Source organism: Erpetoichthys calabaricus, chromosome 2, assembly GCF_900747795.2.
Source record: "Erpetoichthys calabaricus chromosome 2, fErpCal1.3, whole genome shotgun sequence".
Classification (NCBI taxonomy): domain Eukaryota; kingdom Metazoa; phylum Chordata; class Cladistia; order Polypteriformes; family Polypteridae; genus Erpetoichthys; species Erpetoichthys calabaricus.
The window spans coordinates 13,106,069-13,124,245 of record NC_041395.2 but is presented as its reverse complement, the minus strand read 5'-3'; positions in this window follow the sequence as shown (position 1 = coordinate 13,124,245).

Below are 18,177 nucleotides of genomic sequence, written 5' to 3'. Positions count from 1 at the left end.
CATGCTCTCCTAATCCATCTACTGACTTCATAGGAAGAGTCACCAGAGTCACATGAATGTTACTTGCAGTGGTGAGTAAACCTCTCGACGAGGTCGAAACTCTCTCCGCAGACAGACACACTGCTGATGGCTAGCAACAGCCACATTGTTTTTGGTCAAAATCTCCATTGACAATGTGGTGTATGTAGTCTCATTGTCATGGTGCAAAATCCAGTCCTTCAGACATTTTCTCCTGATGTTTTTCCATAGACATCTTAGCCTAAGAAGTCATTAAAGTCCTGGATCTTGGTTTTTATACAGGACACTCACAAGCCCAGACACTCAGGCTCCTCACTCAGTCTTTCGAGAGCTCCAATCAGAGCCTCCATTGACTCCGCGAAGATCACAGCATCATCAGCAAAGTCAAGATCCGTGAATCTTTCTTCACCAACAGATGCCCCACAGCTGCTGGACTACATGACCTTGCCTAACACCCAATCCATACAGGCATTAAACTTGTATGTAGGTGCAAAAACACACCCCTGACGAACCATAGAATCAATTGGGAAAAACACAGAGGTTCTCTCTCCACTCTGCACAGCACTCACAGTACCAGTGTATAGGCCGGCCATGATATCCAGTAACCTTCAGGGGATCCCGCAAACCCTCAGGATGTCCCACAGGGCAGCTTGATCAACTGAGTTGAACGCTTTACGAAAATTGACAAAGGCTGCAAAGAAACTCTGCCCATATTCACGTTTGCACTCCATGAGAACCCTCAGTGCCAGGATGCAGTCGCTGGTAGACCTTACCCGGGACAGAGAGCAGTGTTATTTCCCTGTAGTTTCCATAATCCAGGCGATCACCCTTCCTTTTCCAGATAGGGACGACAGGTCCCGTTTTCCAGTCAGTTGGGATGACACCAGTCTCCCAAATGGAAGCAAAAATTGCTTGCAACGCCAGGAGGACAGCCTTACTACCAGCCTGGAGAAGTTCACCCCGGATACCGCAGATCCCTGCTGCCTTGCCTCCCCTCAGCCGGTTCACCACCTGTGCAAAGTCAGTGAGATTTGGTTGTTCACAGCTAATTGGAGGATCAGCCTCAAGAACCGTGGACCCAGAGATATCCAATGTCCTAGCCGGAGGATCAGCTTTGACCAACTGCTCAGAGTAACCAGCCCAGCGGGTCACAACTGCAGTGTCATCCGTAAGGACCGTTTCATCAGCTGTCCTGACTGCAACTCTTCAAGGAACAGATACAGATATGCGTAATGCTTTAATTCCACTGTAAGCACGACTTGGGTCGCTAGACCACAGATGGTGTGTCTCCTGCTCTTTGATTCCTCTAACAAACGCCTCTTTTTTTTCCCTCAGAGCCCTCGCAGCCATCCTTCTCAGTTCCCAGTACAGACCAGAGTTGCCATCAAGCCGTGCCCTGTGACTCCTCTCAATGATATCCAGGGTGCCCTGCAAGATGAAACACCTCGTTCTGGGAACACCGGTAACACCAATACAACCCTCAGCAACTTTCGGGGTCTTGTCATGGAAGGTCTCCCACATCACATTAGGATTGGCAGTCACACCCAAAGCCACAAGTTCCTCACACAAACTGTATGCAAACTCATTAGAAACAGCCTGGTTTTGGAATCTTGCCGAGTCCAGGCTCATTTTCCTACTGGATTTAAGCTGGATCTTCAGTGTAGCAACAACATGTCTGTAGTCAGAATTCACAAACTGGGCACTTCTGTAAACCCTGCAGTTTTGCAAGAGCCTCCATCGTCTGCCCACGAGGATGTGATCGATCTCCTTCACCGAATTATTGGAGTACCAAGTCCAACAATGCAGTTCTGGGCGCTGGAACCAGGATCCAGCGATTCGCAACTCCTGACCTTTTGCAACGTCAAGGAACATGGAGCCACTTTCACCATGGTCACCAGACCCATGGGGACCGAAAAAATCCTTATAGCCAGCCCTGTCTGTGCCAGTGGTTGCACAGAAGTCACCCATGACCAAAGGAGTGTCACCTCATGGGCACCCATCAACCACCAAGCGAAGTTGCGAATAAAATGTTTCCCTCACCGAGACATCACTCACCACGGTCGGAGCATACACTGAGACAACAGACAAGGCACCCAGGGAGTGCTATAATCTGAGTCTCAAAATACACTCATTGAAAGGAGTGATATTGGACACCATCAGAAGAAGCCAATCCGCTACAGCAACAGCTACTTCCTGAATGTGACAGCCATCAGAGTGACCAGATCAATAAAAGGTGTATCCACCTACAGAGATCTGGCCAGTCCCAGGTCTGCGCACCTTAAAGAGTGCTGCCACTAAAAGTTTACACAGCTCCTCCGACAGCAGAGGAAGATGATCAACGTGCAGGAGAGACAAGACGTTCTACACGCCTACCCAGATGGGCCACCTCAAATTAGGACCCAAGTGCTGCCGCGCAGCGGGCGACACCTCAGCACCACAATAGTTCTGATCCCCAACAGACCTGACCCCTTTGGCTGTCCGACGGTTTCGACTCTTCTGGGGATGGAGCTCCTGAGGACTTTCCCCCATCCCCTTCATGATGCGAGCAGCGGGTGGCTGCAGCAGAGCAAAAAGGAGTCCTTTCTGTCATCTCACAGCTGTATGAAGTTTTTTATGGTGGCTGGAGTGGCAATCCACCAACCAACCCCCATGATTTCCCTACAAGTTGGAGAACCACTTGCAGGTCCAGATGCAGTTTAACGTCATACTGCGGCGTTTAAGAGGGTGAATGCTGCATATTTGCTCTGAAGAATGTTTTTGTTTTTTTTGGTCAGTTTATATCAACTACCAGTTGTTACTTCTCAGGGAACGGGCTGATACAGAATTTTTATCAAACATTTAAAATCAATACATGAAAATTTTTTACAAATTTTATACAAGTACAGTATACGAGTGGGGACCCAAAAATAACGAGAATTTTTTTCTGGATGTTGGAGTGGCGTTAGTTCCAACGTTTTCCGCTTGGTGTGTGTACTAAACTGTCCTCTGCATCATTTGGCCAAGCGGTGACCTTGAAGTGCTCAAGTGATTGCGAGACGCAGTGTGGTGATCAGGCGAGTGGCTTCTGTATCACAACAGCACTCTTGTCCACACAGTATTGAGTGTGTGACAGTTTGTTACAAAAAACGGGATGACAATGGTCCCTCCTCACTCCCCAGACCTTGCACCCTGTGGTTTTTCTTATTTCCAAAAATGAAGAGGGACCTTAAAGGAAAGTAAAGCATTTTTGGTGGGACAAGTGTATTGCATCTTAGGGAGAGTATTTTGAGGGTGATTAAATTTTGGAAATGTTTTGAGAAATATACGATTTTTTTTAATTCTCGTTATTTTTGGGTCCCCCCTCATACTCTTAAATGAAGTTTTAACAATGGATTATTAAAAGCATAAGGAAAAGGACTGAAGGTAACTAAAGGGTTAACTAAATGCAGCTTAAAGCCTGAGCATGTGAGGGTTGCCTTTTCTTAAACGGAACCATCAAGTTATTAATAAAGTTAAAATGAAGTAACTGAGTAATAAACACCCCCCCGTATTAAGCGATAACAAACTAGTGAGAAAGCCCAAACACCCCTATTATGAAGCAGTGATACAGTATAATCAGTGGGACAACCCGTAGGACACCCCTATTAACAAAGCGAAGTGGAAGAATCGACATGCATATAAAGTTACTGGTGGCTGTAGCTGATTGGCTAAGATGATTGAATTCTGTATATTAAGAGTCAGATGACGTGATGTATTAGATAAGGTCATAGTAATAGAAAAGTATAGAAGGGAATTAACTGTTTTCTTGATTACTCACTTCATGGATTCAGACATTTGTGCAAATAAAGAATCATTCTGCATTTTCATTTGGTCCCTGTGTTATACTGTACTATGTTTTATTAAGTTTAATGTCACTGTTCTCTGTGCCCACTGTTATGGACTCATTCATACAGGCAGACCAAATATGGTACACAGGAGCACAGCAGCAGCATTTAGAATTGCCGAGCCAAGCACAGGACTAGAGAGCCAAAGACAACTGGACAATTGAATAGTCAGCCTAAAGACAGACTAGTATATTTCTGACTTCTGTCAGCACACCATTCTCTTGCCTTGTTGGGAGAATGAGAACTGTATGTAGGCATTGTGCTATTTCTGTATTTTTGAAGGTGGGATTTGAGTCCTTTTTCTAACCTTGTTTGGATCCGGAGCCAAGAACCTGCACATGGAGCAACCCGAATATAAGGATGGACCTACGGCCAACACTTTGAAGCTGCCAGGCGGAAGAATATGTCTTCTGTCCGGTTAAAATCCTTTCAGCGTGGCAATGAAAGATGGCAGACAGCGTAGGTCGAGTCTCCCACATGCTTGATATGTCTGTCATAAGCTTCCCGTTTGTAATACCACGTGAACCCGTCAATAAAGAGCTAGATTATCCTTTTTACTTCTCGTGTAAATCTTGTAACCGTCTTATTGCATGCTGGAGGGGGATAATACCTTTTTATTATTTAAATTCAGGTTAATTAAAATGCCACAATTGAAAAGAACACATTTCCAGAGAGCTAAAGCCTCCTAAGGAAACACCCTGTGAATGACTTCTTTGAAAACAGAGGGAAGATTTTTTCCACAATACTGACAGATCAGGAATATCTCATCCAAGCTTCTCTCCGTCATACCTGCAGACGAGACACTACATCCAGTTTTCACATCTTGTGGGGGCCCGTACTTCAAACATAATGTGCTTTTGTCAACATCATAAGGCAATTTACAGCAGCGTCTGGTTCTCCTAACTTAACTAGAGCAATTGACTGCAATAAGGGCATCTAGCAAAAATGAAGCTGCCTTTGTTATCTGTGAACAGAGACATTTGACCTTCCATTAACGAAAAAGTCATCTGTAACGCTAAGATGAGACTGGCAAACATTGGGGACCCCAACCTAAATTGTGAGTTTGTAATGAACTTTACTTTTTTTCAAAACGTTAAATGTGATCAACACTGTTTTCATAAATCATGAAGAGGATGGTAACACCACTGCAAAAGGCCATCAATTACTCCTTTACTGTTATGTAACAAGACCTTAACCTTTGTTCTTCATAACACTTTGTGGTACACGACCAGGGACATTGCCCCACCGGGATGCTTAGAGCAGGGAAAGACCAGGAGAGCGGCAATATCTCCCCTGGGCGCAAGAGGGCAGCCCCCTTGGTTTCCATCAGGGGCCACAGATACGGAGCTGGGAAGCTCAACCCTGTGGGGGTCCATGACCACCACCAGGGGGTGCCTGGATGGTTTCCGAGCCCTGGAGGACAGCACTTCCACCACACTGTGTACGCCGGGAGTGCTTCCAGATGCAAGGGCAGCGCTTCCACCACACCAGGAATTGCTGCCGGAAGACCATCACAGAACACCTGTGTTATCCACATTACTAACCGAGAATGCTAAACCGGATGGACGCAGGGCCGTAGCCGCAAAAAGACGTACTGCGCAGGCGCCCCCAAGAAATGAGGCGCCGCGAGAGGCGGCCAAGACCACAGAAAAAAGGAGTGAGCACAGAAAAAAGGAGTCAAACGCAGGCGACGCACACAGCGCCGCACGAGCAAAAACCACACACACACACAAGCAACGGACGGGACACACACAAAGAGGAGGATTTAATCCCATTGCACACGAAACGGGACACACACAAAGAGGAGGATTCAACAAGCCACAAGCACACAAAAAAAAAGAAGCCGCGAGCACCACACAAAGCCCATTGGACACGAAACGGGACAGACTACGGACATAGCACACGAAACGTACACAAAAAACGACGACTCAGACCCACGACCACAGTAACATAAATAACAAATGACACACAAAGCCCCATTTCTAAATGAACCGTCCGTATTAAACATACGTCATCTCAATACGTTCACAATATGCAGCATAGGTAGATCTCATTACAATGAGGCACTATTAACCGTTCAACCGCAGAAAAGGCTCCATATTAACAGTGAGTGTGATCCTCCTTATTACTTATCCATATTTCTCACGCTCAAGAACAAACAAGTCATGAATTCACGATCACAGGTACAAAACGATACCGCTCGGATAACGGGACCAAACACAATTCACACTATGCAGCATAGGTGGATCTCATTACAATAAGGCACTATTAACCGTTCAACCGCAGAAAAGGCTCCATATTAACAGTGAGTGCAATACTCCTTATTACTTATCCATATTTCTAGAAGAAAAAATGTCTCGGCTCCAAAAACGCAAAGCTCAACTAAAGCTTCTAACTAACGATGTACCTAAAAGTAAAAACTTTATGAACTGCATTAGATCCTACAATAGTTCATTTGCTTTTGCATCTACCAGAGTAAATATCAGGCCACCAAAAGGCAATGGCCCATACTGCTTTCGCATATGTGCACAAATACTGCATCGCATTGGAACAGTGCACCCTGAAACAAATCAACAACGCAAATATGCACAAATCTACATCCTAGATCCACATGACGCAATCTATCAATCAAAGTGCTGCATCGCAACAGGCATGGATTCAAAACGAAACACCTCCCATCTCAGACATACGTTAACGGCAGCGAAGGCTACAACGGGCTTCGCACACAGCACAGGCAAATCAATTACAGCTCCAAAACAACACGTCCCAAATACTACACATGCAACAACATGCCTCTCAAACGGCACAAGCAAAACATACACCAGGAAAATTCATTCGGATTAATGAATGTCATTTGCAATCATTGTCATTCAGTTCACGTCCCTGAAGAAACAACTGGCAATACAAGTAATACATTTACACGTTGTTGTCAAAAGGGTCAAATTAGACTGCCTCCTTTACATTCATATCCTGAATATCTACAGAAGCTTCTAACTAACGATGTACCTGAAAGTGAAATCTTTATCAACTGCATTAGATCCTACAAATCGGTATCCACTATGAACATTAACGGTGGCACTGCACGTGACATCCGTCTTGCAAAAATGTTAATTATTGATGAATGTACAATGGCATCCAGTCACTTACTCAACACCATTCATAAACTTCTACAAACGTTTATGAATAATAATATTCCCTTTGGAGGAAAAGTACTTTTATTAGGAGGAGATTTTAGACAGTGCTTAGCTATTCTTCCACATGCCATGCGCTCAGCTATTGTTCAGTGCACCTTAAAATACGCAGACAATTGGCATTGCTTTCAAAAGATACAGTTAGTAAAAAACATACGATGTCCAGAACCAGATCATAACAATTGCTTATTACAACTGGGAGATGGTACACTCACCAATACAGATGGACTTCACCCACATATTATTACAATTCCTCAAGCCTTTATCTGCGACGACTTAGTTACAGACAGATTTGGAACAGCAATCTCATTAGACCAAATGCCCCTTTTAACACAACGCACTACATTATGTCCAAAAAATATTAATGTGGAAAACATAAATACCCAAGTCATTCCATTACTTCCTGGAGAGACACAACTCTTTCTAAGCTCTGACAAACTTGACTCTGATCACAACAATAACCATCTTCATTGACATTACAAGTTCTGACCTGGAATTACCTTTTACACTTAAACGGCGTGTACAAAGAAATTTTCCAATAAACCTTTACACTGTGCCACACACTTTATTGTTTGCTTTCTATTTACATCATCTACACCTTCACACTATTCTATATCTCATTCATACATCACGCTCTTTGTCATTCCCAACACCAGGGGTTGGTGAGCGAAGCGAGCAGGGGGCGGAGCCCCCTAGTGGTGTATAAAATCCGTACATTTCGGTTTTATTTTCCATTATATTTTGGTCAAGATAAAACAACAGATGAACTACATTTAAGACAAATCAAAACAGGTTTTCTTACACCTCACTTTTAAAACAACTGTTTCGACATTGAAAGGAAGACATGCTGGTGGCTCAATTACTTTATAACCTGGGAAAGAAAGACTGAGTCGACACCTCAGGCTATTGATATGGACATCTGGGACGACAATTTAGTTTACCGGACATGAGGCAAAATCAAAGAACTTTATTATCTGGGAAAGAGTTTGAGCAGAATTCATCAATTATATTGACAGCCAACCAATCAGGTGCATTTGTTGTGAAACCACGGCATGACATTTCGTAATAAATATGCCTCATTTTGAAAGTAACATCAGAAGAAGGAGAAGAAGAGAAAAGAAGGAGAAGAAGAAACTACAGAAGAAGAAGAAGACGGCACTGGTCGTCAGAAAAGCATCATGAACATCGATTGCTAAATCAAACGCCTCCCTGGGACATTCATCCTTGTCATCTCTACCTTTTTTCGTAAGCTTTTTCTAAAGACTATATATATTCAGACATTCCTATCAGTATCTATTTTCTATTATTCTTTGTTCCAGTGGTATTATTATTATTCTTCTAATAAATACCACGCTGCTTTTAACTTTCTATGCTTTGTCTTAATGTCTAGAGTGATTGAAGTAATAAGTTAGATTTCTTTGAGCATCTGGTACAGCCGGACTTTTGCCATTATTTCTGTCCTGTGATGTTTATTTGGCTGAGAGTAGGGACAATATGAGAAGAAGGTATTCTTGGTTGATAAATGGCCTATAGTCAAGAGTGCTGAGTCTTTGTATGTTTAAATGTATTCTTGTAGACCAAAAGTAATATTTAGGTCTGAGATATAACTAAAACACTGTATGTTGTTCGTGCCGATAATAAGTAAGTCTCTTGAAGTGCAGAGTGACAGGCTGTGTTATTCCTAAAGCACTTGTGTGCTTTAAAGTGCTAAGGGTTAATCAGCGTGTGTGTGTCATTCATGGGGCACTGTTGTGGTTAGGGTCAGTGTGTATGCGTATATCTATGTACTGTATGTGTGTGTTCAGCTTAAAGTGCAACAGTAGACCAACCCGATAACGAACTTGACGAGAACACTTACCCTTGAGGAAACAGGTAAAGGGCAAGTAGAGGGAAATACCACGATTATTATACAACCTGGAGCACATCCGGGGCATTATAAAAGGGGCCCCCTCACTCCATTCGGAGAGCCAGAGTCAGAGAGGAGTGGAGGCAGCCGAAGAGAGGAAAGGACTGAGTAGTTGTGTGGATTAGTGGGGACTGGACTGCACACTATAAACTGTAAATATTGTAAATAAGCCATGTGTTGTGGACATCTGGTGTCACGTCTGTCTGTGGCTGGGCTATCTTTGGCATACTTATAAAACATCAGTAGACAGGTTATCCAACTATGTGTTGTGTGGTGTATTGACGTGCTGGTAAAATTAGTTGTTAATATGAAGAATTCGAATGTCTTATACTAAATATGCAATATCAAGAGAAATGAGAAACCGCGGACGACTCCAAAGGGACGCTTTGTTAGAAGGTCACACTGCAGAGATGAATAAACACTTTACTGGTGCTTTGTAATTCTTTTGAAGACCCAAAATGTGTCTTGATACATAAGAGTAAATGAGAGATGGAAGCATTTTTGCAGTACCTAAACTAAAATATTACCATGAAGATTTACGTGTCTGAAAGAAAATAAACGGATTGTTTTTGACGGGGCATGATTCGGGGGGCAGAATGCCTGGGTCATGGTGGACAACTTAGCCATACCCTACTCTTTATAAAGGATGCCAGGGATCTTTAATGACCACAGAGAGTCAGGACGGGATGTGGGTTTTATGTCTCTTCCAAAGGATGGCACCTTTTTAACTGCACTGGGGCATTGGCCTCTTCACATACACAGACCATAGGGGGTAAGCGCCCCCTGCTGGCTGCTCCAACATGTCATATGGCAGCAACCCAAGCTTATTTTTTTTACCTAGAATGTAAGAGCAAGTGAATCGAGGAAAGACTAAATGTGTAGTAAAGGTGTCTCCCATGGCCAAAACAATGGGATGATTGTAAATCGTTGTTGGTTCTTTTACTGTTCCTTTGAATGTTTGCTTAAAGAAAACAAGAATAAATCTCTTTGATTGCTGTACAGCCAAACCATCCATGCAGTTTTATTTCTCCTACCAGGAAAAGGGACTTTACAATACAAATAAAACAGACTAAGCAAAAGGAGCTATATTTTTCACCTAAATTTGTGACAGCTCATATTTCATGAGTGTAACAGACAGCAGCAGCGGGCTTTAATATTTACAGTAACTGCTGGTGAAAGCACATTTTCAGCCTTGGTCATCCTTCTTCATTCTGTCCCGCAGAAAGAAGTGATGAACGTGATGCTGAATGCAGGGTGGTCCAGCTGTAAAAAAAAAAAAAAAAAACTTTACAAAGCATTGCAGCCCACCAGAACCAAAGCGCTTGGTGCTTCATCACACTGAGCGGCCACGTCTACCAAGATTTAAATCCAAACTACTTAAAGAGGAAAGACAAACTCTGCCGTGACATCTGTCATAGAATGGGAGACAGCTGCCGTCATATTCAATATACGGAGACAACATTAAATGTTAGGCTTTGCATTTGAAGCATTAAAGATTAAGCTGAATTGTTTTATATAATTTTTTTTCTTCAAATATACTGCGTTAAATTTTAAAGCGTCACTGGAACCCTGCACTACGCTACATGCTACAATTCAAAGAAAATGAAGCCCTAAATACGGAGGCTGTTATTGCTGAGCTGTTTGCATGTTCCTACAAAATGTATTTTGCAGGCTTTAATTTCCAGATAGAGGTTAGGAAAATTGAACTCCACAGCAGCTTGGCTGTCTGGCTGCATTTTTATCTCTTTGGCAGAACCCATACAATGATATGCTTGAATGCCTCTCGGAGATTGCTTGCCAACACTTATGTGTAACAGATTCCACTCCAAAACAGGAGTGTTTTCCCCGAGAACGTTGCATTTTGTTTCCTTTGGTCTGAATATTTATTTCTGTCTTTATTCATTTATTCACATATGTGTTCATTTCCTACATATTGTGGACTCTAGGGGGTGCCAGTGAGTCCAGAACACCAGACACATTTTCCACAGAGTCATTTCCAAGTTAAATCAGAAATTCTTTAATTGTATACTAGCTGCCCCCGATAGTAGTGAAACAGGACAAGTTTTAAACAAATAAAATAAATTCTTTGCATTTATATAGCACTTTTCTCATTACTCAAAGCGCTCAGCAATTGCAGGGTAAGGGCCTTGCTTAAGGGCCCAACAGAGCAGAGTCCCTTTTTGGCATTTACGGGATTCGAACTGGCAACCTTCCGATTGCCAGTGCAGATCCCTAGCCTCAGAGCCACCTCTCCACAATAAAAATCAATACACAAACAGGTATCACTAGCTAAGTGGAGGTAAGGTAAGCTCCAAAACGTGGACAGAGGTAAACCGATTTGAACGGAGGCCTAGCGAGTGAGTGAGGAGGGCCCTGCCCGGCTCCCCACTCTTGACATCACGCTTCCCCCTACCCTCGGCCCGCAGCCTCTCTCTGAGATTAACATGAATACACTGGTCCTGCAAACGAACTGTCATACTTAGCGCAATGAGAGAAGTTGCAAAATCAACCTGAATGGATTTGTGCAATAATATGCTACTCGGTGAGCGCAAATAAATCACTCCTGCAAGTGAAACTATGATAGATAGATAGATAGATAGATAGATAGATAGATAGATAGATAGATAGATAGATAGATAGATAGATAGATAGATAGATAGATAGATAGATAGATAGATACTTTATTAATCCCAAGGGGAAATTCACATACTCCAGCAGCATACTGATACAAAAAAAAATATTAAATTAAAGAGTAATAAAAATGCAGGTTAAAACAGACAATAACTTTTTATAATGTTAATGTTTACCCCCCCGGGTGGAATTGAAGAGTCGCATAGTGTGGTGGAGGAACGATCTCCTCAGTCTGTCAGTGGAGCAGGACGGTGACAGCAGTCTGTCGCGGAAGCTGCTCCTCTGTCTGGAGATGATCCTGTTCAGTGGATGCAGTGGATTTTCCATAATTGATAGGAGTCTGCTCAGCGCCCGTCGCTCTGCCACGGATGTGAAACTGTCCAGCTCCGTGCCTACAATAGAGTCTGCCTTCCTCACCAGTTTGTCCAGGCGTGAGGCGTCCTTTTTCTTTATGCTGCCTCCCCATCACACCACCGTGTAGAGAGGGCACTCGCCACAACCGTCTGATAGAACATCTGCAGCATCTTATCGCAGATGTTGAAGGATGCCAGCCTTCTAAGAAAGTATAGTCGGTTCTGTCCTCTCTTGCTCAGAGCATCAGTATTGGCAGTCCAGTCCACTTTATCATCCAGCTGCACTCCCAGGTATTTATAGGTCTGCACCCTCTGCACACAGTCACCTCTGATAATCATGGGGTCCATGAGGGGCCTGGGCCTCCTAAAATCCACCACCAGCTCTTTGGTTTTGCTGGTGTTTAGGTGTAGGTGGTTTGAGTCGCACCATTTAACAAAGTCCTTGATGAGGTTCCTATACTCCTCCTCCTGCCCACTCCTGATGCAGCCCATGATAGCAGTGTCATCAGCAAACTTCTGCACGTGGCAGGACTCCGAGTTGTATTGGAAGTCCGAGTGTATATAGGCTGAACAGGACCAGAGAAAGTACAGTCCCCTGCGGCGCTCCTGTGCTGCTGACCACAACGTCAGACCTGCAGTTCCCGAGACACACATACTGAGGTCTGTCTGTAAGATAGACTTGTTAGTTACTTGAAATGTTCTCTAGTTAAGGCATCATTTCTGGTCAGCTTTCTTCAGAACAGGCCACATGCCCCGGCTCAATATGGCAGCCGAGCTGTGCTCTTCATTGTGTTGTCCTTTTCAGTTCATGATGTGTGAGATGGTCTTTCATCAGTTTGGTGAGAGAGAGAGAGTGTGAGGTAAAGCAAGCAAATTTTATAGGTTTTCTGTCCAACCACTAGAGCCAATAGGACGTTGTGGTACTTAATGGCTTTTGATACAAGCCAATTCCAAACAGCCATACTTCAGACCAATGGGGGAACAGAACACCTTCACACCTGCCCTCCAAACCATATGTTAGGGTAAAGCTTGGCAGTTAGGCAGTCTGGCTTTCCTGTGGGGGTTGACTCAGAAACAGCAGAGAAACATTTACCAAACTTGTCTGAGGCGCTTCCAACAACCCTGTTGTAAAATTACAAAGAGACTCAGTCTTAAATGGGGAAGGGGTTCTTAAACCATTGCTGTTATTATCAATAATGTAACACTAATATTCCATTGCTTTGTCTAAATTATAAATAAAGACATACAAAATATGTATCAACTTGTATGCAAAATTTCACATCACAACACCACGGTTCCCCCCCTCACTCCCCAGACCTTGCACCCTGCGATTTTTTCTTATTTCCAAGAATGAAGAGGGACCTTAAAGGAAGGCGTTTTCAGGATGTAGAGGAGGTCAAGAAGCAAACGATGGAGGCACTGAAGGCTATCACTTTGCAAGAGTTTCAGAACAGTTTTGAACAACGGAAAAAAGCGGTGGGACAAGTGCATTGGGTCTCAGGGAGAATATTTTGAGGGTGATTAAATTTTAGAAATGTTCTGAGAAATATACGATTTTTCTATAAAAGAATTCTTGTTATTTTTAGGTCCCTCCTCATATAAGGTGTGAAGAGTGATGCAAGTGTGTTTTGGACAATATGTCAAGTGTATAGAAACTTTGCTCTCCCTGTAGTAGCCAGCATTTGCCACTATGGACTGAGCTGTTTAGGGAACACTCAAGTCACACATCAGATCTCGATGTCTGGGCATGCTGCTGATGACACAGTGTTTGGTGTCATAGGGGGATCTCCTCCCAGACCTGGATCAGGGCAGCAGTGAGCTCCTGGACAGACTGGTGCTACTTGGCGGTGTCAGATGCACTGATACATAACGTCACAGAGGTTCTCAATAGGATTCAGGTTCTGGGAATGTGCAGGCCAGTCAATGGCATCAATGCCTTCATCATCCAGGAACTCCCTACACACAAAGATGGACATTGTCCTGAACCAGTATGAGCCCAGGGCCCACTGCACCAGTTTAAAGTGTGGCCCATCAGGCTGGCACCACCAGCTTAACCCGACACTGACTGATTTTTATTTTCTTTTTCCCCTTGTGGGAAATGTCTTCCCCATTCCCCACAAGTATAACACAGTCCCAGCACAAGTGCAGCACAATACATCAAGTCTCTTCCTTCTCTTTATCTTTTCACTACTCTGGTCAAGCTTCATCCTCCTCCCCCCAACTCTGGCCCCCGAGTAGTGGCTACTGGGTCCTTTCATAAGGCACCAGGAAGTGCTCCATATACTTGGTTACTCATTTAATAATAATAATTCTTTACATTTATATAGCGCTTTTCTCACTACTCAAAGCGCTCTCCACACAGGAAGGACCCGGGAAGCGAACCTGCTACCTCCTTACTGCAAAGCAGCAGCACTACCACTGCACTACCTGTGAGGATATTTCCATTTCCATTTCCAGAGAACTTCCGGGTGGGGCGGAAGAACTGCCATTAGGGTTCAGAAACTCCTGCTGCAGCACCCCCTGGTGGCGTCTGTGGATCCCAACAGGACTGCACCAAACTCTAACTCCCATGAAGCCCTGCGGGAGTCCGAGGTACTGCTGCAACCCAGATGGGGTTGCCATCTAGCATCCCTGGAGAGGTAATGCTCTGGCCACGCTTGCTCCCCTGGTCTTCCCAGTGTGGAGGCATCCGGCCGGCCAAGAGCCCCAGCCGCATGCTACAAAGGTCTGACAGTGGTTTTGAGGATTTCATCTTGGTACCTAACAGCAGTCAGGGTTTCGTTAACTAGCATGTGGAGGTCTGTGCAACCCTCTACAGATATGCCTCCCACTGCCAAAGCAGTCATGCTGGATGATGTTGCGGGCTACATAACATTCACAATGGCGTCTCCAGATTCTTTCACTCCTGTCACATGTACTCAGTGTGAATCTGCTCTCATCTGTGAAGAGAATGGGATGGTGCCAATCGTGGTATTCTCTGGTGAATGCCACTCAAGCTGCATGGTGATGGGCTGTCCCACTAGAGGACTCATGCCACACTCATGGAGTCTGTTTCTCACATTTTGGTCAGACACGTGCACACCAGTAGCCAGCTGGGGGTCATTTTGTAGGCTCTGGCAGTGCTTCTCCTGTTCCACCTCACACAAAGGAGCAGATACCAGTTCAGCTGCGGGGTTGATGCAATTCTACAGCCCTGTCCAGCTCTCCTCATGTGATGGCCCATCTCCTGGTATCTCCTCCGTGGTCTTAAGACTGTGCTGGGAGACACAGAAAACACTCTTGTGATGGCACAATGGCTACCTGTGCAACCTGAATTGGCTGTAGATACCGTCTCAAGCTACCAGTAATGACAAGGACACTAGCAAAACACAAAACTAGAGAAGAATCAGTCAGGAAGGATGAGGAGAGAGCAATTGTCTGTGGCCACCATTCCCTTTTTTTGGGTTGTCTTGTTGCCTTTCACAGGTCACCTGTTGTCACTTTCATTTGCACCGAAGCAGGTGACGTTTGTTCACAATTGCTTATGCTTCCTAACTGGACAGACTGATATCCCAGAAGTTTAATTGAGTTGGTGTTAGACTGGGATGATCAAGTGTTCCCTTCATTTTTTTTGAAGAGTGTACATTTCTTAACATTTATTACGAGTTTATTTATTTATCACATATGTAAAGACCTACGCTGCAGTGTCTGGGTAATAAATGATCCAGCAGTCAATGTGTTAAAGAAGGTGAGAATAATAAAGAAAAACTACAATAAATAATGTTCATGTAAATACAACTTTTTTAATATGTTACCACAGCATTTCCAATTATAACATACCGTAGACTTCTTTAAATATTTAGTAATTCTCTTGAACAAAAACACTGGCACAATGGCCCAGCTCCTTTTTAAAAATCATAGGATTTCCGCTGCCTACCTGAGGACAAACCGTAGTAAATGACAAAGCTTTAAAGTGAATCTTCCCGAGTGTTCTCTCTCATTTCTTTGTGTATGACTTGCTTTGTGTGAGGGATGGCTTAATTATCTGCTGAAATACTACAGGCATCAACAGTCAGAATCTTGTCATATGTGAAGGAGATTTTTGACAGGAAACAATATTGTGTGATTTCATCATATTTTGATGGATGACTGTGTATATTTAGCAGAACAGAGAAACATACGCTCCTTTTCTCAAGGCCAAAGTAAACAGAGCATAAATATTTGATGCCTTTTAATGAGAAGCCGTTCCTTACAAAATTAACAACTGAAAACTTAATAATTACAGATTGATCTATGTGACTCTATTAATACGATCATCATGTACTTTTCCCACAGAACATATCTTAGAAGCCAGTCCACATGTCAGCCTAATTTAATTAACATAACGCCAATTTCAATAATATTAGAAAAGGGATAAAAATGTCCAGATGAAAAATGGATTAACAATTCAGTTCAATAAACTGGACAGGCAGCACAGTGGGGTAGCCCTTGGATCCCAGATGGAGATCTGTATTGATGAGGTTTGCACATTTCCCTTCATGTTCGTAGTGTTTGGGCTTTGTGAAAATGTGGCATGGTAAGGCATGTAGGAACAGCCGACTGGATATCTTCCTGCACAAGACGGCAGCATTAGTGTGCTTCGGACGAGTTGTAGAAATTATAATTTGGGGATAGATAGATAGATAGATAGATAGATAGATAGATAGATAGATAGATAGATAGATAGATAGATAGATAGATAGATAGATAGATAGATAGATAGATAGATAGATAGATAGATAGATAGAGTGCATCCGGAAAGTATTCACAGCGCATCACTTTTTCCACATTTTGTTATGTTACAGCCTTATTCCAAAATGGATTAAATTCATTTTTTTCCTCAGAATTCTACACACAACACCCCATAATGACAACGTGAAAAAAGTTTACTTGAGGTTTTTGCAAATTTATTAAAAATAAAAAAACTGAGAAATCCCATGTACATAAGTATTCACAGCCTTTGCTCAATACTTTGTCGATGCACCTTTGGCAGCAATTACAGCCTCAACTCTTTTTGAATATGATGCCACAAGCTTGGCACACCTATCCTTGTCCAGTTTCGCCCATTCCTCTTTGCAGCACCTCTCAAGCTCCATCAGGTTGGATGGGAAGCGTCGGTGCACAGCCATTTTAAGATCTCTCCAGAGATCGGATTCAAGTCTGGGCTCTGGCTGGGCCACTCAAGGACATTCACAGAGTTGTCCTGAAGCCACTCCTTTGATATCTTGGCTGTGTGCTTAGGGTCGTTGTCCTGCTGAAAGATGAACCGTCACCCCAGTCTGAGGTCAAGAGCGCTCTGGAGCAGGTTTTCATCCAGGATGTCTCTGTACATTGCTGCAGTCATCTTTCCCTTTATCCTGACTAGTTTCCCAGTCTCTGCCGCTGAAAAACATCCCCACAGCATGATGCTGCCACCACCATGCTTCACTGTAGGGATGGTATTGACCTGGTGATGAGCGGTGCCTGGTTTCTTCCAAACGTGACGCCTGACATTCACACCAAAGAGTTCAATTTTTGTCTCATCAGACCAGAGAATTTTCTTTCTCATGGTCTGAGAGTCCTTCAGGTGCCTTTTGGCAAACTCCAGGCACGCTGCCATGTGGCGTTTGCTAAGGAGTGGCTCTACCATACAGGCCTGATTGGTGGATTGCTGCAGAGATGGTTGTCCTTCTGGAAGGTCCTCCTCTCTCCACAGAGGACCTCTGGAGCTCTGACAGAGTGACCATCGGGTTCTTGGTCACCTCCCTGACTAAGGCCCTTCTCCCCCTATCGCTCAGTTTAGACGGCCGGCCAGCTCTAGGAAGAGTCCTGGTGGTTTCGAACTTCTTCTACTTACGGATGATGGAGGCCACTGTGCTCATTGGGACCTTCAAATCAGCAGAAATTTTTCTGTAACCTTCCCCAGATTTGTTCCTCGAGACAATCCTGTCTCAGAGGTCTACAGACAATTCCTTTGACTTCATGCTTGGTTTGTGCTCTGAAATGAACTGTCAACTGTGGGACCTTATATAGACAGGTGTGTGCCTTTCCAAATCATGTCCAGCCAACTGAATTTACCACAAGGTGGACTCCAATTAAGCTGCAGAAACATCTCAAGGATGATCAGGGGAAACAGGATGCACCTGAGCTCAATTTTGAGCTTCATGGCAAAGGCTGTGAATACTTATGTACATGTGCTTTCTCAGTTTTTTTATTTT